The sequence below is a fragment of the Neovison vison genome, chromosome 8, assembly GCF_020171115.1.
Source record: "Neovison vison isolate M4711 chromosome 8, ASM_NN_V1, whole genome shotgun sequence".
Lineage (NCBI taxonomy): Eukaryota > Metazoa > Chordata > Mammalia > Carnivora > Mustelidae > Neogale > Neogale vison.
Window position 1 is genome coordinate 49862642 of NC_058098.1, and position 8792 is coordinate 49871433.

The 8792-nt window shown below is 47.6% G+C and overlaps 1 pseudogene; it reads right to left on the reverse strand.

Annotated features, from left to right (window-relative positions):
* Positions 1–3709: 3709 nt before the first annotated feature.
* LOC122916586 lies at positions 3710–3899 on the reverse strand (annotated as a pseudogene).
* Positions 3900–8792: the final 4893 nt, after the last annotated feature.

The window sequence follows — 8792 nt, forward strand, 5'->3', positions numbered from 1 at the left end:
GATGTCTTATTTCATGGACTAGTTTGTTTCCCTTTTAATTGATCATTTGAGAAAGTGATTTATATATTTGAATCTGACTGAACTTAATCCTCTCTTAAAATGCCCTCGTGAAGTAAGCAGGTGGGGGCATTTGTTTGTATGTGGGGAAACTGAGACTCAGAGAGGTCAGATGGAAGCCCCTCTCAGTGGGCAAGGTGGTTCCTCTTAGGATAAAGGAAAATGCAGAAACAGCAAGGCTACTATTCAAAGAGAGTGGATTTTCTCTGCCTCTGAGAATTCAACCACAAACTTAAAAAGAAAATGGTTCAAAGCGTTGAGGAAAAGAAGTCCAGCGTTGCTGGACATCATGAAAGCCCACCCGTGAGCATCCGTGAGCATCATCAGAAGCCTCAGTTTCCTAAAAGAGGGGAACTGGAGACTCTAGCTTCACTTCAAAAATACTTTGCTTAAAAAATTAAGAAAAAAAGTCTCCTTGGAGGTGATTTGCTTTGTGACATTGCTCTAACAAACTTCTTCTTTTAATCTTTGAGAAATAGAAAAATATACTCCCTGCAACTAAAGCAAAAATGAGCAATCTTTAAGATATCTGTTCCCAAAGGCAAGTTTCTGTTTGACTTTCTAGGGCAGTAAGGGCACAGGAAAGGAGCCAGATGGAGGTCCTTGAGTCCAGGTCCCAGGGGGCATTCGTCTGATGTGTGGTTGTCATCAAACGGCTGACCTCCCTGTGCCTGGGACATTTCAACTGCAAAAATAATGTTCATCATGAGGATGATGGTATGCGGGGCTGGGGGCAATGAGAAATGGCATCTTCTTACTCCTACACATGAATGTTGATGAGATAAAACAAGAAAACCAAGCCATATCTAAAGCAATTTTCATTTCCTGATAATAAGACTTCTCAAGGCCTGACTTTCTTACCTCTGTTTCTACTCTTCAATTTCCATAAAAATCCCTTGCACGCTGGGCTTGCTTCAGTTCCCTGACCAACACTGGGATCGCTGCATGCCTCAGAGCTGATGGTTGATGCAATCAGACATGGTGCTCTGCTGGCTGTAGTGTAATTTAATTCAGACGCCAACTCAATGAACAGACTTAGCTTTTCTTCTGAAGCTGAGAACAGGAAAATAAATGCACTATATGTATAGCGAATAATGGATTAAATATACCCTTGATTGCTGAGTTGCAGTTGGATATTAAAATTGAGTTAAGAGGGGCACCTGGGTACTTCAGAGGGTTAAACTTCTTCTGCCTTCAGCTCAGGTCATGGTCCCAGGGTCCTGGGATCAAGCCCCGCATCAGGCAGGGAGCCTGCTTCTCCCTCTCTCTCTTTCTGCCTCTCTGCCTACTTGTGATCTCTCTCTCTGTCAAATAAATAAATAAAACCTTTTTTTTTTTTTGAGTTAAGACTACATTGATTCTTGGCAAGTGCTTTCATTCATTCATTCACTCTTGTATCATCTCATTCAACAGACACTTCATTGAGCACCTGCCATGTCCCAGGCACTGAGCTAGGTGCATTCTGCCAGAGAGGAAAGAGGAGAAATGGTTAGTCTTATGTGTATCAGTGAATGTGTGTGCCATGATCACATATGAATTATATAATACATATATAATGAGACAAACATGAATGACTAGGCAAACAAGATTGGTGTCCTAAGAAATGAGCTTGGATGTTCTGTGGGAAACAGAAGCAGTCCAGCCTTCCAGACAAACATGGGTCAACCGACTGCAGTGGGGCTCCATGGGTACCCAAAGGAGGGTGATGGAAAGAGTTGGGAGTGGTCAGAGGTCAGAATAAGGGAATAGTCCATTAGTAACCACCTTCAAATTCAAATTCAGCCTTAACCATTAACCCCTTATCCTCCCTCAAATGTCCTAGAGCTGGAAAGAGGGTCCTATGGAACCCACATTAATTTGATTCTGCACATCAGAATGTGCAGAATGTGTGTGCTGAACATGTGGTGCAGACCATTGTGGTGGGACTGGGACATACATGTAGTGAACAGATGGTTCTGACCCACTCTCAGCTGAGAGAAGTGATAGGGGCCATGGGAGGAGAACAGGTAAGTACTCAGGGCTGAGGGGCAGAGGGCACTTCTGGGAGGAACTATGGGGCATAGCTTCACAGAGGAGAGGAGAAGAGAATCAGAAATGACTACTGGTAATAGATGGGAGTGATAAAGTTGCCAGAAAGGGAGAAACATGGGGGAAATGCAAGGATGAAGTGGGAGACATGGTGTGGTGGCGGGGAGGAGAGAAGGAAGGCCTGGAGCACCAACAACAACTCTGAGCTGGACCCCAAGAAGGTGAGGGCCAAGTGTGGTGCAATGGCAAGGACTGGTGAGGGCAGGGTGGTCGCCGGGAGCAGGGAGGAGTCTGGAGGGGGAGGGCCATCTGACAAGCAGGCAGCTGCTCCCTGTCTGCCCAGGGTCTGCATTGGGAAAAGGCTGTATGGGCTTCACCTTTGTAGACTCACCTTCATGGCCTCACAGGGACACTTCATGGAGGCCCCGAAGGGTTCAGGGAGGGAGGTGCATTGCTGCAGCCTCTGGAACAATCAGCTTCATGACCTACCCCAACATTCTACTCTCAGGTGCTTTCTACCCATTCCAGATGGGCCACCCAAGGAGATCCATTTGCCTACCTTGAATTATTTAGGCACCAGAAAGTAACCAAATGGACTTGTGTTAACATTGGTGATTCAGACTTTTGGTCATACAAGGGAATGAGGCTGAACAGATAGACTGTCCTGTCTCCCTAAGTGGACAGGTGCCCTGAGGCTATAGGCTGTCATAATCCAGAAATAGGACACCCAAATCCTACTCTACTACTTCTCTCTGTGTAATCTTGAGCACTCTCTGAGTTTTGTGTCCCCCCTGGATGGAGAGTTGTCCCTAGTTCCCTCCTAGCAGACTGTGAAGAAAGGAGGAGGCTGAAGGAAAAGAGCTGAGAGCAGCGGGTCTTCATCAGGCTTCCATGAGCTGCCTTCCATCCTCCTACTCTTCTTCTTCTTTTTTTTTTAAATTGTGTTATGTTAGTCACCATACAGTACATCATTAGTTTTTGATGTAGTGTTCCATGATTCATTGTTTTGTGTATGACACCACGTATCCATGCGATACGTGCCCTCCTTAATACTCATCACTGAGCCAACCTACTCCCCAATCACTCTCCCCTATAAAACCCTCATTTTGTTTCCCAGAGTCCACAGTCTCTCCTGGTTCATCTCCCTCTCCTGATCCACCCCCCTCATCTTTCCCCTCCTTCTCCTAATGTTCTCCATGCTACATCTTCCCACTCCTCTTCACTTACAACTGTGCCGAGAAGTACTCCTCAGATGTCCTCCCTCCTCCTCCTCAGTGCCCAGCAGACTGAATGCAGCCTTCCTTGTGGACAGGTGCAGCCAGGTGACAAAGGGATGTGGGTGAGGGAGGTGAGCCCTTCTCTAGTCCAGGATTTAAGAAGTGGCTGTGTCTTCTCCATGCTTCTTCCCCTTCTGCAGCTGAATCGAGAGAGGGATGATGAGGCCCTAGAGAATGGAGAGCATGGGGGACAGATCCCTGGGAGGGACCTTCAGAAACAGGTGAGCCATTTGCCAACCAGGAAGTCACCACTGTGGACGTTTCAGTGAATAAGCAATAAACTTCTGTCTTTGAGACTTTGGATATTTGTGGGTCTTTTTGCTTTGGGAGCCAGCATATCCCGAGACTGACCCAAATTATCTGCAGAAATTCTTACAAGGAGAGTGGCATTAGGGAGATCTGTCTGTGTAAACAAAACAAGGGGATTCAGAAGAGAAGACAGGACTGTGGTCCTATTATCTGGGAAAAGTTTTCAATTAGCAATAATCGCGCCTCGGATAAACCTCATTGGCTACGATACTGCCACTGTGCGCACATGCCTCAGGCAAGAGAACAAGCCCCATCCCAACTTGGCCCAGCCTAGGGTTCACAGCCCTTCCTGAAAACTGGCAGGTTCATCCCAGATCACAGAGGGAGGCCAGTAAGCCGAAGTTCCCTGCTCTGAAGACCTAACTTCCCAGAATAAATGTCTGACCATGTGTAGCCCATAATCGTGTAATATGATTATGTCTAACAGCCCTACTTAACCTGGTGAAGAAAAAAAATCTGAAAAAGCAGCAAGAGAAAACTCTAATTAGGAGGCCGGAACAGCAGGGCAAGCTGCTGGGGCGGCTCCTGACAGATGCAGGCTGCTTGTTGTTTCCCCCACGTGCTCCCCACCAGACCCACAGTTGGCACAGGACTGGCCACACATCTGGCCTGGCTCCTCCCTGGGTGCTGGCCCAGGCCAGAAAGACTCACCCTCTTTGGAAGGAGACACGACAACCTTCTGGGCAGAATTCACTTCTAAATCAGGGGGGGTCTGGTTGAGGTGTTTCACCAATTGGAACGTGTTCCAGGTTGTGCTTGAACTCAGACCTATCTAAGCATGGACCGTGGTAAAATCTTCTCCCCGCTTTCGCTGCCTTCCTGCTCCAGTGCCAAGCCCCTTGGTGACACATTGGGGGTAAGAGGTGGGGGCGTGGGTGGCTAAGTATCCCTGCTATGGACACTTCTTAATACCAGGCCACAGACAGGAAACAGCACACCCTGGGCCCCATCTCTACTCTGAAGCCTGGGTACTGGCAGCCTTGGAATCCCAGCTCAGCCACTCACTTGCCCTGTGACCTGGGGCAAGTTACTCCCCATTTCTGGGCCTCTCTCATCACCTGAAAAGCAACCATGATACCTGCACTTGATTTCCCACGTTGGGAAATCATATCCCAGGCTGGGATATCAGCTCCAGCTCTGCACCTGAGGCCACAGAACTGCCCATAGCATCAGCATCCTCACAAGCCATGAGACCTTGACAAATCAGGACTGAGCTGGTGGGAGTCGCTGATCTTCCATGAACCTCTGTCTTCCCTTCTGCTGGGTGATGGAAGAGCCTCTTCCCTGCCGTCCTCAGTGGTGGCTCTGTGAGGCACCTGGAACACACAGAAGCTGGCACAAATGCCACACAGCCACCTACTGCCACAGGTTCCTAGCCATGGGACAGCAGGGGGATTCTGCGGATGCCAGAAGGAACAGGTACCAGGGACTCGCGGTAACTGTTGTTGGCAGCCATTGCTCAGAGCGTGAGCTGCCTGAACTCCGTGTGGGTGTGGAGTGATGGCATGAAAGCATGAAGGGCTCTTCACTCACCAGAGCCCAGTGGCCATGGCAACCCCATCAGCAGCTCCATTTGATGATGAGTAAAGTACATTTAAATTAATTAAGAGTCCAACATTTCCACGTCCAGGCAGGGACGTGTCTTTCATGGGCTTCTCTCCAACCATTCAGCTCAGCTCTAGGCAAGGCTGTTGGTTCCTGGAGGCTGGGCCTGCAGGCAGAGTGCTGGCTCTCCTCCCCAGGCTCCTGCCTGAGGGAGGCATGGGTAGGGGTTTTTCTGAAACTTGTGTTGACATGCTCCTGCCTCCCTGCTTCCCACTGCCCAAACTTCTAAGTGAGCCAGCAGCCTCCTTGACCCACACCATTGATCCATCTCTCTCATGAAGCTGTCACTGATAGGCTCTGGCCAGTGCCGCCTTCCCTTTCCTGCATCGTGAGCAAGGGCTGCTGATTTGCTGGAACCAAAAGTGCAATTTTTCCAAGTCCTTTCTCACAGGAGCACATGTGACATCTTAAAATTTGGAACAAAAGTCAAACGCCAAGAGGAAGCCACAGACAACTGCAGTGAGCATGAGCATGCGGGGAACCAGGTGGAGCCTCGGGACCCGAGGGTGGAAGTCTGCAGAGATTCAAGCCAGGGAGCTGCCCCCAGAGCTTCAGAAGGATGGGCGGTCCTCTGTGGAGAGACTTACTGCAACAATGCGTGTGTCTCCAAGGACAGGTTTGCTTGGGCCTGGGGCCTGGGCCCTAGGGGTGGGAAGCACTGGGTGGTGAGAAAGGATGGGGTTATAGTCAATTCTAACAGGGGTTGGGGGGAGACAGCAGTTCCTCTCTCAGGCAGCTCTGTTGGTCCTTATTTCATGTCTCTGAATCCAAATGTGACTGGGCTTTTTCTCTGAGTTGCTGAGGCCTTGAAGTTCAATAACAGCAAAACAACAAATGTGCAAAACTGAACAAGCAATGCATGATGGTGTGTTTCTGGCTTATGGCAGATAATGGAAGCAAGCTTGTTCACATGCCTGGCCCCTCAGAATCTCCTTATGGTGAGGTTTGCCCCAGGAGAAACATAGATGCCTGGGAGACGCCAAGGAGCCTGCCTGGGGTCCTGGGATCTTTGACTGATCCCTATAAGGACTTCTGATTTGGGATGTGCTTGCTTGGGAAGCAGCAGAGTATGTGCTATAGTGGGAAGTGAGATGCAAAATGCCTCCCTAAAGTAGGGACTGATGAAACACACTGGAAATAAATCCTAGGCATTCATTCAAGGGTACACACACCATCGGGCCTTAAAGGCCTTGAAGTGCATGTGCTCAAATGCCTCTGGAAACGCTCTGAGACTAGCAGTTAAAAAAATCTGAGGCGGCAAAAGTCATATCACTTTATATTAGATAGGTGTACATAAATTATTGAGATAAGAATAGCTTTGGTGAAATGTGTGCTAAACCACCTGCGGGATTCAAAATTATAGCAAACATTTTTCTTATAACTTAGGAACTTTCTTCCTTAGCATGGAGGTCTTTCTTCCTAAAAGTATTTTAGTATCTTCTTAAAATCCCAGCTTCCCAAATACATTATTATTTATATATATAAATAATATTTATATACATAAATATTATATACTGTTAGCGCAGTAGGTAGCGTGTCAGTTTCATTTTTATGCATATATTTGGGGCATTTGGGAATATATAATATATATTTTATATTACCATGTTATAAAACTAAATATTATATATTATTATATATAATGATATACACGTATATATTAAATATGTTTGAGTAGTTGAGATTTTGAAACATTATTAAAAGGCTTTTAGGAAGAAATATTTTTTTGCCTCATCAGTTTCCTAACCCTGGAACTTTCAGGAGTGGGAAGACGATTACTTTCCCAGCTCCTGATGTTCAGTCCTGACAGAGGTGGGTTTGGCTGCTGGACCAGGGGTTCCTGGCCAGAGTGGGGACACCAACTCTGTGAAGTCCCTACAGCATTACCAGGGAGAGGGGAGGCTGAGAGCCTGGCAGGTACAAGTTCATACTCCTAATAAAACCACCCTGATTTGGAATTGGGTTTGTCTTAGTTTTAGTCCCCTGTAAAGCAGAGCCTGAGACAAGGGTGTCCTTGCTAATACTTCCCTGAGAATTACAACCTGAGGAAAGCGGGCGTGAGTGGGCAGGGCAGTGAGGCAGGGAAGGTCAGAACCAAAGAGCTGCATTACTGGGCTGGTCACCACTCATAGGTCTCCCAGGTTCTTCAGGAAGGCATGTGTTCTGCTGTCTTGAAAGAATTTGTACAAGTGGGACAGACACAGAGGAAAGGAGAAATCATCCTCTGACTTCTATCTCCTATTGATCAAAAGTCATCCCATGAGACAGCCATCTCTCACCTAGGTAGACTGCACCATCTGGTGGGCCCCAGCTACCAGGGAGACCAGATCCCAAGAAATACCCTTGCCCTTTGCTGAGCCCCTGGGCACTACAGCCCGGCCACCAGGTGGTGATGGAGCTGCGGACAGGGTCCTCCACTCGGAGATCTACAAAGATGGGCTAGGAGCCAGGTGATCTTCCTGGAGGGGCAGCAGTGCCATAGAGAGGAAAGCCAAGGCCATCACTTAGCAGAGAACCAGTCCTGGGTGCATGAGTTAAGCCTGGACTTCCTTCATCCTCCCTGCCCTGCGCAGGCTGTTGTCAAGGACAGGGGACAGGAGGGGAGGTCTGTAAGCTGCCCAGACCACACTAAACAGGCAGAATTAAGGTTACTATCAGTATTAATACTGCAACAAGAAAAACCACTCTTACACGTGGTTCACTTGGGTAAGTCTGAGCACCAACTGTTAAATAGTCAGCAATTTGGGGAGCCCATTTTTAAACCATTGGTAGGAATGTTTACACCACAGAGATCGGAAGACAGTGCAGATCAGAGTCTCCTTGTGGGTTATTTTCCTTCTGGGTTGCCAGTTTACGAGTACACCACTGACTGTCAAATTTCTTTACTTCTGAAATTAAATTACAAAGGATGGTCCTGGAGTCACCTGCATTGACTTTTAGTAACTATGTGTCTACTAATGTGCAGATTCTCATTCCCACCCCTCACCTCCACTGGCTCAGAGACCTTGGAACCCTCTCCCATTGTCTTTTCCACTCTCCTCAAGACCCTGTTCAGGTGGGGTCACTTTTGCCTTCACCTCCCTTTCTTGCTCAGCACAGTGTCTTTCCTTGTACAGTTAATAAAAAGCCCCATACTGGGAGAAGGGGGGTAGGGTTATGGACATTGGGGAGGGTATGTGCTTTTGGGTAAATTGGAAGGGGAGATGAACCATGAGAGACTATGGACTCTGAAAAACAATCTGAGGGGTTTGAAGTGGCGGTGGGGGGGGTGGGAGGTTGGGGTACCAGGTGGTGGGTATTATAGAGGGCACAGCTTGCATGGAGCACTGGGTGTGGTGAAAAAATAATGAATACTGTTTTTCTGAAAATAAATAAATTGGGAAAAAAAAAAAAAGAACAGCCATAGTAGCCAGGTTAGTTACAAGTTTGAAATGTAAAAGACTGATTGTTTGATGTGTAGCTGGAAGTAAGACCTCCACTCCCTTTCAGAGCCCTCCAGTGGCGACAGATATGTCAAAT